Source organism: Podarcis cretensis, assembly GCF_951804945.1.
Source record: "Podarcis cretensis genome assembly, chromosome: 1".
Taxonomy (NCBI): Eukaryota; Metazoa; Chordata; class Lepidosauria; order Squamata; family Lacertidae; genus Podarcis; species Podarcis cretensis.
In genome coordinates this window covers 47,771,878-47,788,214 of record NC_137170.1, presented here as the reverse complement: position 1 = coordinate 47,788,214, position 16,337 = coordinate 47,771,878, and the positions used below count along the sequence as shown (strand labels likewise).

General features: G+C 40.5%; 1 protein-coding gene and 1 long non-coding RNA gene across 8 annotated transcripts in view; one reads left to right on the top strand and one right to left on the bottom strand.

The window, feature by feature from the left end:
- Nucleotides 1–16,337, top strand: part of SIPA1L1 (signal induced proliferation associated 1 like 1) — a 163,683-nt gene that overhangs the window by 68,085 nt on the left and 79,261 nt on the right. The gene's annotated exons all lie outside the window — the stretch shown is intronic.
- The window catches only part of LOC307224097, a 58,144-nt gene continuing 47,089 nt past the window's right edge, over nucleotides 5,283–16,337 (bottom strand). The window contains exon 3 of the long non-coding RNA XR_013842423.1: nucleotides 5,283–5,362. This is a non-coding gene — a long non-coding RNA (uncharacterized lncRNA). The remainder of the gene's footprint in view (nucleotides 5,363–16,337) is intronic.

Sequence of the window (16,337 nt, the reverse complement as noted above, 5' to 3'; positions counted from 1 at the left end):
CAATCCCCCAAAAAAAATCTTTTGGGTAAGTGTTGTTCTGGTTGTAATGATATTTTTTCCAAGTACAAAAATTTAGATTTGTGTCTATGGGCTTTTATAGAAGGAAGATCTAGTTCAGTTCTTAGTAATGCTCCGGGTGTACTATGTAGCGCTGCCAATATCATACCCAGAAACTTATTTTGAATTACATCAAGTTCCTCCCTGCAGTGGTTACCCCAGACTGGTGAACCATATAAAAGGTGAGACACAATCTTGGCTACAATTTTTTTAAATGCTGGTTCGACTAAACATTGGCCCTCTGTGTGATACAGTTTCTTTATGGGCCCCAATAAGCATGTAGCTGAAAGTGTTATTGTTTCTAGGTGGGTGTGGCATAGGGTATTTTCAGAAAAACTAAGCCCTAAATATTTATATGATTGGCATTGTTCAATATTATGTCCATCCATGGTCCATATGTGTTTACTCCTTTTGGCAAACACCTTTGTTTTTCTGTAAGTCCTCTCTTACAGTAGCTTCTAAATTTGATGTGTAACCTTCTCATACCAATTAGATGAGTGTCTTGTCATCTGCATATAGCAAGACTGGGATCTTCTCTTTCCCAACTGCAGGAGGGAAAACATCAGATGAGGAGGCAAGCTCCTGGCCTATGTTCTTTATGTAAAGATTAAATAGAAGTGGTGCCAAGATGTAGCCCTGTTTAACTACCTTTACTGTTGGGATTGAATCAGATAGCAAACCTGTCCTGCCAACTCTACTTTTAATGTCAGTATTGGTATAAAGTTGTTTCACAAGATACAGCAGGTGTTTTATCAACTGAAATGGCATCTGGTTTCTTCCATAAGTGTTGCCAGTCTATTGAGTCAAACAAAGATGAAAGTGCAATGAATGTAACGTAACTTTTTTAAAGGGCTGTTTACATACTTTTGTATAAGGTACTTCAAGACAATGCACTGATGTATTGTGCTATACCCTTTACAAAACCTGCCTGTAATGGGGACAAAACCTGATGTTCTTCTACCCACTGTTCTGATTTGTCTAGTAGATCGGTATATATGCTGTGCAAATATATTAGCAGGGACATCAGGGAGGTTTATTGGCTGGTAGTTCTAAGGGTCTTCTTGATCACCTCTCTTATAAATTGGAACTATAATGCTAGATGTCCAACAATTTGACATTATTCCAGTTGAATTAATTGATGTGAAAAGTTTTGCCAGGATTGGTGCCCAATGAGATAGAAATCCGTATTTCCAAAATATGAAACCCATTTGGCCATTGGAATTTATCGCCAAATCACGATACTGGGCTGGTGATAACATTGTGATGTTGAAAACCTGACCTTGCCCAGCCCCAGCTAGGGGGTGGTAATGGGGTGAGATCAGTCCTGGTGAAATGGCCCCATCGCTTGCTTACCTTACACTTATTGTGGTAGTGGCACCTCGATCACTACCCTGCACCCCCAATTCCTTCTTTCAGGCATTGCCTGATTTCAGGAATCTCAGCCTTTCTATAAACCATTCTCTGTGTACTGAGGAAGATGGTAAGCCAGGACTGGGTTTTTTATGTATGTGATGGCTCTTCTATAAAACTAAAGCAAAAATGTGCTGAATGCTTACAGAAATGCACAATGCAAAGGCTTTCCTTTGTATATGCTTCATATGCTGACTGAGCTCTGTGAAAAAACGACACTTCAGGGTTGCCCCCACCCCTTTGGCTGCTTGCATTTTTGGAAGCAGTACAGTGAAATGATTGAAAAGCTTGCATTCTTTTCATAGTCCCATAAATTAATTTTCTTCTTGTGTGAATGATTGCATTGCTGTAGCATACCATAGTTCCCAGATTAATAAGATCATGGTAGTCTATGTTGGTATAAGTATCAGATACCCGATTTTAGGAATTACACTCAGTTTTACTGAGAGATGTTTAAGCATGTTCTCTATGCACACTGTTAGATTTTAATTAAGTGCTTGCGATATTTTGAATGGCTTTAATAGCAATTTTTAATATGTTTTAAAGTTGTCACATGGATCTATTAGGTTAACACCAATGGGTGGAATGCAGTTTTACTGTTCCATGAAACAAAAGACTTCAGATCCTGCTCACACCTCTAGTAATGGAAAGGGGGTTATTTTTCCAATTCACCTTTCCCCCAGCAGCCACTTTTGTCCCCTGAAAATCTGCTCCACGTGTTTTTTTTTGGGGGGGGGGGTCCCTCCAGGAGTGTGTGGAAGGTGGTACAGAAGGTGCGGAGAGAATCACACCTCCTTCTATTAAGAAAGACCTCTTCTAGGGTAAAGACACAACACATTTCTGTGAATGGAAGGACTCCTGTTTGCATAAGGGTACAGTTTGATACAACCCAGTTTGCACAGGTTAACTGCATAAAGTATCTGAAATAAAGGCTGGAAGACTGAATATAGTGTTTAGTGTTTTTAGAGGAGGGGAAGAAAGCAGAAGTGGATTATCTTTTGCCTCTAGATATGGTCCCATTATTCCTGACTATTAACCATGCTGACTGGGACTGGTGTAAGAAATAAAGGCTTGTTATTTCATTTCATCTGCATTTCTTTGTTCCCTGAAGTATCCCTGGGGGCTGTAGGCTCAGAGGTGGGGTGTAACTATGAAAAATAACTTTTAAGGTCAGTGGGCAACTAGCTTTTGCACTCTTTCTCTACCCCACCCCTTCTTCTTCTGGGGTGCCTATTTTCCAAAACTTAAGAGGGGTTAACAGTTTTGTCAGTGAACATCTCCGTTTAACCCAGGACCTTAAGCTAATTTCAAACCCTGTTCTTTGTGGTGGCCCCCATTTCCCTCACCCTCTTCATCAGGGGCATTATGAGTGAAACAAAATGGCTTCCAGGCCAGGGCTGCTAAAAGATGAGCCTAAGGGGCATCAGCAGTCAAGAAAAGGAAGAGGGAGACTCTGGCTACCTCTAAGGCTAGCAGTGAGCTTCCTTTCAATCCTGACAGCAAACTTGGGAAGAAGAAGCAGGATGCGGTTGAAGAGATGTATACCATTGCATGTGCCTTTTAAATTATTTTAAAGTTTAGCTTTTTGTTGCATTAGTGGATATACCCTGGTGGCGACCATTTTAGGTGTGTCCAGTTGATGTATGACCGCAGACATGCAAGTACTTTTGGACCCAAAAGATGGAGAAATGGGGGTGTGAGTGTAATGAAGTGGGGTATGCTTATGCGTGCTCTGCCAATGAGCGCTTTGAAGTGGAACTCAACCCCTGTGGAAATGGGGAGTTGCCTGTGTATTGCCCCCAAACCTGAATTATTTAGATCTATTTGAGCAGCCCTTGAATAACATGAATGACTGCAACTTAAAAATGTAAGAATACTAAAATGATTCAAAAAATGAATATAAAAAGGAACTGAATGTGTTTATTTCATGGTCTTGTCTAGTACTGCAAAATAACCAACAAGTGATGATGATGATGATGATGATGATGATGATTCCCCAGCCCCTCTAGGCAGCTTACAGCATATCTGAAAACATAATAAAAACATCAAGCATTAAAAACCTCCCGATACAGGGCTGCCTTCAGGTGTCTTCTAAAAGTTGTGTAATTCTTGACATCTTGACATCTGAAGGGAGGGCGTTCCACAGCTACTACTGAGAAGACCCTCTGCCTCCAGTAAAGGTAGCATTTTTACACAGCTGGAAATATGTTTGCAAGTGAAAGGATATTAAGTATATTGTCATATGCTTTCTAAAAACTTTTTCTTCAAAATGAGCTTGTATTTTAGTCAAATTTACAATTCCCTAGGCATTGCTAAATTATTAAAGGACTGGAGAGATTTTTTAATATTAAAAGGAGGCAGGTTCTACGACTCTTAATCTAGTGGATCTTTTGGCTTGAATATAGCTTTTGTTATTGAGAGAAGGATGTGTACAGCTGCTAAATAGTGAAATAGAGGAACTATCAGATTTTACTTATTACTTAAGAATCATGTTACAATGAAGCAGTTGAGACAATACGTATTTAAAATACTTATTTCAAGGTGTCTCACAACAGAAAACAACAAAATACAATAAAACCAACAGTACTGTATACATTAAAAAATCGAACTGGAATAACCAACAGTTTCTTTTATGAGAAAATGTTTCCCATAAACACTGAACTGAGAAACTATAACATAACTTTTTGAAAAGTTGAATTACTTTCTTCTGAAATTGTTGTTCTAAAAACAGGAATAGAATTTCAAAAACCAGAGAAATTTCTCGTTTCCTTTTCCAAGGATCTTTTAAGTCAAAAGAGCTGTGCAAGTAAGTTAATTGAGGGAAGAACAGAGTGAAACATTCTGTATCACGTTCCATCAGTGCAGACATTTCAGCTTGCCAGATGGAAGAATACCTCCCCTCCTCCCACTGTGTGCTGTTCTCTCGACCCCCCAGAGCAGATTTGGGAGACATCGGCAGGAGAAGAGGAGAGGAAAGCCCCACTGTGCTAGTAGAAGTCCTTCTGCTGGCACGCTTGGTTATTTAAATCTGGGCCACAAGTTTTTACTATTGCAAATCTAGCCCTTCCCTCCTAGACATCACTTGCCTTCTCAGATGTTCTTAAAGTAACCTGTAAGCCAAAGGGAGAACCTGACGAGTCTCTAAATACACTCATCGTATTTAACATATACTCATCAACTTCAGGAACATTGGATGCAGCTGGAAACGAAGCATATGGTTTCTAAACATTTTCTGTACATCTTAAAATAGCACTAAGCTGACTGCTGGACACTTCCTGTAGATTAATAACCCTCTGGGCTTTCAGTACAGCCCAGCTGGCTATTAATCTGCAGAATAATATCATGGACATGAGCTTGTTAGCATTTATTCCAACCGCTGTTCGGCTGTTCATTTATGCATTCTTTGAGCAAAACAGAGAACTAATTGTCTTGGGCTGTGGTGCTGATCACACCTACTTGGAAGGTAGCCCTGATGAAATTAGCTGGACCTAGTTCGTTGTAAGTGTGACTGGAAATTCTTGCTTGCAGGAAATAGGTGGTTGCTTGCTTGCTTTTCAACTTTATACTGTATTTATGTTATGACTGAATCAGTAGTGCACACTGAAGCACAGAAATGCAAAAGCTTGGTGCCAATCAGAGGTGCTGAAATCTGGAGGAATTTACTGACATTTGTCTTCTTTCTGGAAAGCAGGCATTGAACTAAAAATAACAACAACCCGGTGATCTTTCACTACAACCCTGTTTGACACAACTTATGTAAAATGTGCTCATTCCTATTACCTGCTCAAACTTGTTACCTGCATTGAAATCCTAAGGGTAGATACAGTGATGCACATTTAATTGTGTGGAATTGGTCGATCCCAAAGGAGAAAATATTATGGATGGGCTTTTCTAACTACAAAGAGAAAATGAAAGAGAAGTTCTCTGAAGCCATGTTCAGGAGTAGACACAGAAGTACATTTACTAGTAACAAGTATACTGGGACAAGTTCCTATAAAAGCAAGAAGCACTTTTTCTTCCCCAGTGGGTAAGATTGCATGGGGAGCTGATCCCTTTGTTTCTAGCTCTATCCTGGGAACAGCTTATTGCTGGGAGCAGAAGGGACACATTGCTGGGTATGAGTCTTTTTCTGCATCAGCCATTACATGCCCACATACCACTTGTACCAGTCCTTTTTTTCTAATATACCATTGACAACATAGGAACGTTGTTCTCATTTTAATTATTGGGGTTTTTTAAAGCCCAAATGTTAGTATTGTGAGATGCTGAGGATGATTAAAGTAACACCATTCACACACAGCAGAATGCTGCAGTTGGCAGTGAGCTGTATGACAATTGCACTGCTGTGAAACAATGTAGTAGCACTCTTCTGGAACAATAATAATTGCCAAACAGTTATCAGAGTTTATCTGATATTTCTATGGTAACAAATCTCTTATTTCTACATCTATGTTCAGTACTACATTTATTTTTTTTTAAGAAAAGCTGTCATCTGAATCCCTTTTATCTATCCTTTTAACTTTCAGTGTTTACTGCCGTGTGTAATGTTTTAGAGAAGTAGGCCATAATAGCTTTCTTTGAACCTTCAAAGCAAGGTGCAAAGGGAACACTTGCACAGCAAATGCTTATTTGATGCTCAACAGCATATTTTTAATATGCCATGAAACATGAAGGCATTGCTGCATGCATGCTCACTGCATTTTGACATTCAGTTGCACAAGTTTTTAACCAGAGGGTTGACAGGTTGGGGGTGGGATAGTGAAGCGTATTTGTTGTTGCAATCAAAAGGAAATCTCTGTACGAGTTTATCTGGTCCAAAAAAAAGACAGGTGTATAATCTCAGAATGCTGCAATTGGAATTCAAAGTTTTTTTAAAAAAAGTTTTGCTAAATGAGGGCCAACTGTGGTAGAGTGCATTCCTCTTTTGAAGATGTAAGATTTAGAGATGAACCCTTGTTCTTTCCTATATTATCATGTGTATTAGTGAAAGATCTTGAGGCCTTTCCATAATTAATGATACCTGATCATGACTTCATGCAGTATATATAATTGGGTGCCTTTAGATAGTAATTTTGGTCCTCAGTAAAGGTAAAAAATTACCTCAGATATCTTTGCAGACTGTTTCTTCATTTTATCCTGGATAAATAGAGATTGACACAATAATAATTTCTGTATAATGAATTTTAATTTTTTGGAGGTCAGTTTGGTTGCTTACTGGTTTTTGCTTTGTCTTATGTGAAATTAGGCTGGCAATGGGAAACTGTTTTGCCATATGCTTCGTTTCTCACTGCTGTACTGTGTTTACAGCAAAACAAACATAGCTGGAAGCAAAGCTAACTTTTCTTCTTCTTTGTGCATTTCTTTTTGTGTGTGTGTAAGTCTCATACCAGTGACCATTGGGTGGTTTTAGTTTGGCACTTCTTTTGTTCTTGTATGATATGTTTTAAATATTTTTTTAAAAAAAGTATTATTCCTGGTTCAAATCTGCATGAGAAAAACAAATTTAAAATGTTTAATTTGTTGCCTCGAAGCTTATCAAAGCCCCCTTTTCAGCAAATTGATTTGGTGGGATTAAGTTGTACGTTAGAATGAAAATGCGATGTGCAAAGTCAACAAGTATAATAACATTCCATAATGAACTAAATTATATGGACAGGAGGGAGGTTCTGCTGCAATATCACAAAATGACTAAACTCAAGTGGTGTATAGTAATAAATAAATATATTTCAAAAGGACAAACTACCACATGGTTTTAGCCAGCAGGATTCTGTTTTTTGCACCTTAAATGGAAACAAAGATGCCACAGTCTAGGTTCCAATTCAGATGCTTTTGTTCCATAGCCTAAGATTAGGTAAACTTTAGGTTGAGGTGCATGTATAAAGTTTAGCCTAGGCTCAAACTTTTAAGCTGACTCATTTGAACTTGAGAAGCTGAAAACAGAATGTTTTAGACCCATAGACACATTTGGGGTTTTTTGCTTTAGTGCCTTGGGTACCATCATGCATGGCCACTTCTACCCCCCCCCCCCCGCTAACCTGGATAAGCCAGAGAAAGATGGAGAAAAAGCACACACATGCACAATATTTGCTTTTCCAAGGGATCTAAGTAAAAATCAAATCCGGTAGATTTAATTTGAGCCTTGAAAAGCCTATAGTTAAGCGGGAAAGTTTCACCCTTCCAACTTCCTCCTTTAACAGTATGTACTTTTCAAGAGGAAAAAGAAGTAACTATTCTCATCACCTCGTGACCAAAGGCAGTGTGTAGGGAACTCAGAGCTTTCATTGGGACCAACAGGAAGACCTCAAGGGCCACTGCACTCACAGCCACCACATTGGCTGCCGCTGCTGAACAATAAGCATTACTGAGCCTGGATACGACCCAAAAAGTCGATCTCAGAAAAGGTCTTTAGAAATTCCAAGCTTGGTCTGCTGTGGTGCGTTTGGCCTATACATTAAAGTCCTATGCTAAGCTTAGTTTTGAATCTGTTGGCGGCTGGCGTAGTGAGTAAATGCGGAGATGAGTAAGACTGAAAGAAGCAGGGAGACTCTCTGATTTCAGCAAAGTAAAATGTTGTCTGGGTCATTGAGATATTAGACAAACATAGGTAATGCAGTGCTCTGTTAATTCCTTTAAAAGGAGTTGAAAGGAACTGCTGCTGTGTGATAGCATCAAGCAGTATCGCTGAGGGATATCTAATAGCTGATTATGCCATGCTGACACAGCAACTAGAGATTCTCTCCCCCCCCCTTCCTCCTTGAAGCTTCTCAGCTTAGTACAAAGTCACCTTCATGGGGGTTTTTTTGTACTGTTCCAAAGAATCTTACAGTGGCAGTGCTTGTGTAAATGGAATATTTAATATAACAATAAATATTTATATAGCCCATTTCAAGTTTTCAAATAGTTATTCACACGTTATCTCAGTAAGCCTCGCAGCAGCTCGTATTATCCCCATATTGTCAATTAGGATGATTTACCTAAGATGTCCTGTGAGTTCATGAATTTGTGATTTGGGACAGTATCCAACAAACACGTCCTGTCAGCCCAAGGATTTCCCCATCTGACCCCAGATCTTCTCTGGACATTTGGGGGAACCACTAGAACAGGTTTAGGGGAGGAGATGGGGGAAGTCCTGTTGCACAAGTATAAATCCTTATATTAATGACATGTTACTTTGGTACTACTTTGCATAGAACCCTAGTACACTGCCTACACCAGTTTGCATAATGCTTGGGCTTATATGCTTCTCTCTTCTTTTTTGTCAAAAGCTTCTGCTTTTGATTTTATTTTACAGGTGGCACCCACTTTGCCTTGGGGGTCCGTTCCTGGCCCCCGCACACGTCGGTGGAGTGCGCATAAGCATGTTCCGCCCCATTCAGCCTTCTACCACGTCCAAAAGGACCCACACATCAATTGCACGTGTGCAAAATGGTCACTGCCTGAGATCACAGTTTCCCTTAATGATCAAACTTAATGAATTGTGGCTTGTTTAACCTGTGTTGTGTTTGACAACCGACAAGAGCAAACCATGTTTTCAGATTCTGGTTTGTTTTCATCCCCTAGTTTAAACAGACCATAGTTCCCCAAGTTGGGAGAACATGGGCAATTCTTCCCTTTTATATCTAGACTACACTACATCATCTTTTACTGTGTCTCTGGGTAACTATTTCCAATTACTTTCAATTAAGTTAGCACTTCTAAACATTTTCTTCAAATTGTATCTGAAGGTGGGAATGTAAATATTGTATCCTCTTCAGCTGTATACAAGATGCTTTATGGCACTAACTTATAGTTCATAGTAAAGAGCATTTTTAAAAGGTCTCTGAGGTGTATATGTTTAGTCTGAATAATAATTGGAAGCTTTTGTACACACACCAACTTTTCACTGCCATGGAAGGTTTCTCTCCCACCTTCCCCTTTATTGTAATGTTATTCTCTGCCACTCATAGGAATTCACAGCCACTGCCTAATCAATCTTATTTTCTTATGAAGCCCACCTATCCAACTGTGTTCTTGTTAGTATTTCCACTAATGAAGAAATATTTTTTAAAATATATGCTCTTTTAAAATAAAAATCAAGGATAAAGACCTTCCTAGTATAGAATATTGGAGTACAGATTCTTTTGCTCTGAACATGTTGCATATAGTGGGTTTCAGTGTGGTGTTAAACTGTTTGCAAATCAGGTGGCACTAAGATTTGCTTGCCTAATATTAACCTGCCAATGTTCAGCACATTCACTGGTAGAATTCTTTTGTTCTCATGAACCCTACCTAATTTATAATTAATAAAGTATGTTGTACATACCTATGCAAAGCAGATTCCTTGGATTCTCTTTTGCAGTTACAGAATGTTACCCAGAAATATACTCAAAGGGTTTGAGACTCGCTTCATGAGCTCTGTGACCTGCTCTGTTCCAGTCTTGCATGAATTTCTGCAGCAGGGACTTGTAAAGTTGCCAGCTGGGTGCCTGTAGATATCTTCAATTCATTAAGCATTACACTCTTGATTTAGCGGTTAGATAAGGGACTCTGTTTGAAAAGCTGTGCTTCATTCATTTTTTGGCTCCAGTGTGGTGCCTCCTAAGAGGTGACATTCTTGCCTGGAGAAAATAGCACTCCACTAATCATTTTAGCAATAGAAGGGATGTGTTGCAGCCTGCTTGCTTTAAACTAGAATTCAGTCCATTCACACTTCCAGTCCGCCTTCTGCATTATCTTGGAGCCCTTCAGGCACTTGTAAAAACCACACTAAATCTGGATTAATTAGTCCAGAATAAATCCATTCCCTCCTTCTGACCTAAATTGCTAACTTCTTATAATTGCAACTTCACACACTAGGGCTTCGGGCAATTCACCAGGATGCCTAAAATGTTTAGCAGGGCAGAGTGCATCTTTATCCCAACTCCCAGTATGCCAGTTGTTTCTTGAAAGTTTAATTGAGCTGGAAGACTAAACCCACATAATTAAAAAAAAAAAATGGGTATCAAGTGACTTCAGTAGAAAATATCAGATCACGGTGCATTTCAAGCTAAGGCACTCGTCATTGTAGGTTACAGTATGACATTAATAATAATAATAATGAACTGAATCATACATATACATACTCAATTATCTTATTAATAGAGAGAAACAATTTAAAACATCCTGCAAACATGAGAAAAATGAATAACCATATAAAGCTCCCATATAGTTTTTAATAACAGTTTTTGTATTTGGGAGAGAAGACTGCACCCTGTACATAATTCAGCAATAATGGCAATTGTTAAGTAATTCAAAGTGTATATGTCTACCCAGAAGTAAGCCTCCTTGGGTTCAAGGGAACTTATCCCAAGTATGTTTGTATAGGATTGCAGCCTAAATTTATTTGATTTTTAGTTTGAATAAATATAATCTATTATTACTAGTTATTTACTTAAGGTAAAGGTAAAGGTACCCCTGCCCGTACGGGCCAGTCTTGACAGACTCTGGGGTTGTGCGCCCATCTCACTTAAGAGGCCAGGGGCCAGCGCTGTCCGGAGACACTTCCGGGTCACGTGGCCAGCGTGACAAAGCTGCTCTGGTGAGCCAGAGCCGCACACGGAAACGCCGTTTACCTTCCCGCTGGTAAGCGGTCCCTATTTATCTACTTGCACCCGGAGGTGCTTTCGAACTGCTAGGTTGGCAGGCGCTGGGACCGAGCAGTGGGAGCGCACCCCGCCGCAGGGATTCGAACCGCCGACCTTTCGATCGGCAAGCCCTAGGCGCTGAGGCTTTAACCCACAGCGCCACCTGCGTCCCTAGTTATTTACTTAGTACTTACTAAAAACAGTTGGTAAAAAGTCTTTCTACTGTTCTTAATGAACCCAAGTGGTTTTGGGGTTTTTGGACTAAGAAATGAAATTTTTTATATATATAGTTACAATTGAAAATTGAAGAAAATTACTCATAATTCGATGACTTCCGGTGGATCGCGAAGTGAAAGCAAGTGGGATCTCTTGCTTGCGAGAGTATCCAGCTATTGGGAGAGAAAAGGGGGGTTTGCAAGGGCGCCGCAGCCCCCCAAATACTCTTGGAAGGGAATCCAAGAGGCAGGGGTCCTGGCACTGCCATTTAAATTCTCCTCCGGCCACCAAGTAGCCTCCTTTTTGGAGGCGACGAGTGTGGCGGGGTTGAGACATCGGCAGTGGGAAGCCATTTCTATCTCTCTATAGCGAAGCCCCTAGCTTGCGCACAAAGCGATCTGTTTTCAAACAAAAAGAAAACGAATTGGAACCTAAAAATTTAAATCTAAAAGTTGGATTTGAACTAATTCGTGGCGGTAAGGTGGAAAAAAGGAGGTCAGCCTTGCCGGGAATTTTATTTAGACACAAGAGGAATTCGCGGAGTGGAAAAAACTGTAAGTTACGACAAGCGGGAAGTTTTACGGACATACTAGATGGTTTTTATTGGAAAGGCTTCTCACAAAGATTAAAACTAAGTTACAATTAAGAGGGGGAAAGGATTTGCTGAGAAGCATATGAAAACAGTCTGTTGGAGAATCGGCTGTGAGTGTCGGGGAGACAATGGGAGACAGCGAGTTGGATTACTTTCACTTTTAAAGAAACTGCACAATTAAAGTTACGGACCCTAAGGCATTGATTTGGAAATTAAATAGAGCCTTTTGGCCCAAGTAATAAGAAAGGAAATTTAAGACTGCGGACACCAACCTTTTTTGCTTTTATTTGTTGGGATTTTCAAGGACTTTGTGATTATAAAACCCTCTTTTTTATGCGGAATACAACCCCCCCCCCCTACTCTTTGGAGCTATAAGTTGGAGATACAAAGTGCCATCTTGTTGCCAGTGAAGGAGCTTCTTGTAGCCATTTTGTTGCCAGTGAAGGAGCTTTCCCTTCCTTTGTGGATATAATTGCTGAGGATTTAATTTTTGAAGACACATTTGGACACGACCGCTTGGAAGAAAGAGGTTTCTTCTTATATGGTTCCCCCCCCCCCCTTTCCTTGAAGACTACCAGTTTGAATCGCCAGTCTGCACTTCCTTCATTTTATATTTGTATTACTGGATTTAAAATAATGCGATCTCTGCAGGCTTGAATAGTGATGTTAAAATTTTATCAAAAATGTATAAATTATTACTTGAGTGGCATACAAAGGACGAAGAAGTAAAATCAGTTATGATTCAGTGGGCCAAAGATTTTGGTTATAATATACAATTTGATGAGTGGATAAAATTGTGGAAGGAAGGAATGAAATTCACTGCATGCACTACAATAAAAGAAAATGTTATGAAAATGATGTATAGATGGTATGTAACACCAGTGAAACTTGGTAAGATGTATAAAGTCAGTAATAAATGTTGGAGATGTCAGGAAAAAGAAGGAACATTTTATCACATGTGGTGGGAGTGTAAGAAAGTAAAAGGTTTCTGGGAAATGATTTATAATGAGATGAAGACAACGTTGAAATATACTTTTGTTAAGAAACCAGAAGCATTTTTATTAGGAATATTAGGGAATGAAATTAAAAAGAAGGATGTGAAGTTATTTAGGTATGCAGTGACAGCAGCTAGAATTTTGATGGCCCAGAAATGGAAACAGGAAGAAATGCCGACGAGGGAAGAATGGAGAATGAAACTGATGGAATACGCAGAAATGGCTAAATTAACGGGGAAAATTCGGAACCAACGCGATCAGAGATTCACCGAGGACTGGAATAAATTTACAGAGTATATAAAAAATTGTATATGAGGAGCAATTAACGTTTGTTGGCTTTCAAGAAGCTCTGTGAAAATGATTGATAGAAATGTTGCTTAAAAGATATGATGAGATTAAGATTGTTAAAGCGCAATATAAATTTAAGAAATGTGAGTAATTGTGATAATACGGAAAATTGTCAGACAGGCTGAGGGAAGTCTAAAAGATGTATATGTTAGAAGTGGATGTTAAACATGGATGGAATGCATATTGGAAATTGAATAAAAATTAATTATATAAAAAAAAGAAAATTACTCATAATTCTTGCTAACGAAGTATGTAAAAGGTTCCATTCTTTGCAACAACATATAGTGTTATACACTGGATGTTGGTGAATTAAACCTGAGAGTGTCACTTCCCTATCTATATAGGCCAGGCCAAGCTAGACAGTGTAATTAATGTATTTTGGTTTTATTATTTAAATAGTAACAGAGGAGAGGCGGGGAGATCAGTACTGGGACTCCACCATGTTGAAAGTGTATGGCAGTGCACTTGGTCCCAGAGAGAAGGAAGATGATACAGCATGGCGATGTGGAGGGGAAGAATGAGAGGAATGAGGTGTGGGAAGTAGTGTCAGATACAGTGGTACCTCAGGTTAAGTACTTAATTCGTTCTGGAGGTCCGTTCTTAACCTGAAGCTGTTCTTAACCTGAAGCACCACTTTAGCTAATGGGGCCTCCTGCTGCTGCTGCGCCGCCGGAGCCCGATTTCTGTTCTTATCCTGAAGCAAAGTTCTTAACCTGAAGCACTATTTCTGGGTTAGCGGAGTCTGTAACCTGAAGCATATGTAACCTGAAGCATATGTAACCCGAGGTACCACTGTATAGGGAAGGTTGTGAAGCAATGGGATGGATGGATGGGGATGAGTTGATAGGGGCATTTGTTCTATGTGGAGAATTAATTTCCCACAGGTAGATAACCAATATATTTTAAGTCAATTGCATCTATTTAACTTTCTTTGGCAGCCAGCCACATACTGTTTCTAACAGGATATGTGCTTTCAAGGAATAGGGGGAAAGGAACTTGTAAGAGCACAAAGATGCTGGCAATCAAACGCAGTCTGTTAGAAGCCTCTGTTTCTAAATCCACCATGTCTAAAACTGGCAGCTGGGAAGCAGAGCAGAATCACAATAGTGCAGTAATGTTGTTTTATCTTCTTAAACTCTTTATTTAGTCAAATAAATAGGTTTCTGTGCCCGGAAAGTTCTGATGAGACTCCCAGAATATAGCAGCCACTTTCCTCTGGAAGTATCTAGCAATTATTTTATTCTTTTCAGGTGCCTTCTTGTTTCAATAGATAGACATTTAACTGTCCCAACAACATACGGATTCTTGAAATTTAGCAATGTAAAGTCTCTCAGATGCCTATGTGGAGAGGTCATGTGGGGAAACATTGAAAGTGAGTAATGGATGAAGCACAGGAACCTTGTGATAAGATGGGAGTTCTCATAATATTACATTGGTGGATATTTTCCTTGCTTCTTTACTGTACTTTGCTATGTACAAGCCTGCAACTTAAATAATTTTGTGTTGTATGTGTCTGGCTTGTGATGTTACCTGTACAAGGAATGACAAGGTGAGTAAGCGCTGTAGATCTGTGTGTGTCAGCCATGAATGCTGCACCATCAACCCTCCTGTGTTGAGCAGGAAGATCTAAAGGGACCTTCTAAGAGCAGTCAGCTGAACATGCTTCGGAACCTCTTTGTGAACCTTGATAACACAGCATGTCTCTGCATACCAGTTGCTGGGAATCTCAATTGGGAAGAGTGTTGTTGCACTCACATCTGACTTTGAGCTTCCCGTGAACACCTGGCTAGCTACTCTGAGTACGGGGTGCTGGACTATGGGCCTTTGACCTAATCCTGCAGGGTTCTTCTTCTTGTGTTCCTCTTGTGTCAGTTGTGCTTAGAAGACACATTCGTACCTTTCTAAAACATAATGTAATGGTTACAAGGGGTTACTCGTGCGTAAGTTGCCACCAGTCCTGGCTAGGTAGCCTGGTTAAACCTGTCTGGCTGGACAGCCCTTCACTTCGTGGCTGTTAAGTCGCTAGCAGAATCCGTCAGTGGGCGTTTTTTGAACTTCTTCCAGCATAGAAGCTCTTTGACGCCAAGTCTCCTCCTACTCTCCCTGCGTGGGAGTCTTCTGCGCAGGGTGGGTGTGGGCAGCGGAGGACCTGTGCTCTCCCTGCTAGTCTCCGACGATGAGTCCTGGAGCCCGCTCGCCGACTCCCCCATCCGCCCCCCTTTATCCCTGGTGTCACACTGATTTCCTTCCCCCGCCGATGAGCTGCCCCTCTCGCTGCTGGGCCCTTCTCCTGCATTGCTTTGGAGCCTTGCCTCCGCCTCTGGCTCCGATGGCAGTTCTCCATGCTTGGCAGGGGGTTGGACTCAGTGGCCCTTGTGGTCTCTTCCAACTCTATGATTCTATAAGAAACTTATGGGGTATGCATGGTAGGGACAGGGTTGTTGGGGGCAGGAGGTGACATTCCCCACCCCTGTGTTAGCATTCTCTGTACAGATAATTTTGTGAGAAGAACCTACTCAAGACTCCTTGACTGAGGATGTGGTAGCGATATGCATGCATGAATTTGAGGTATTCTGGATGATGGAGTGAGTTAAAATGTGGGGATAAATAGAGAAAGAAAACAAACTTCTCGGCTTTCTTAGCAGGAATCAAAGCAATATATACTGAGCAGTTTGCAAGAATATTAGTAAATAATAATCTCTCAGATTATTAAATAAAGAAGGGAACTAGACAAGGCTGCCCTCTATCCCCATTATTGTTTATTACAATGTTGGAAATACTGTTGCAGAATGTCAGGGAACTGCCATCGGAAGGACAGGTGGTGAGAAGGCTTCAGGAGAATAGGAGAGACACTTCTTCAGCAGAAGAGGGAACCAGTAGGGGGAGTGCGGGAGCTCCAAAGGAAAGGGAGTCGGAGGGGAGGCTCTGGGATACTTCCAGTGAGAACAGTGAGGAGGTATCAGGACAGCCTTTAAGGACCCCCACCCCCCGCCGGAAACTGTCACGCAGGGAATCCAGGAGGCGCATGTCCGTGAAACAGCTTTTATGTTGGAAACGTTTCCGCAAACGCCCACTGTCAGATTCTACCAGCGACTGACGGAGCCATGCTGAAGGGCT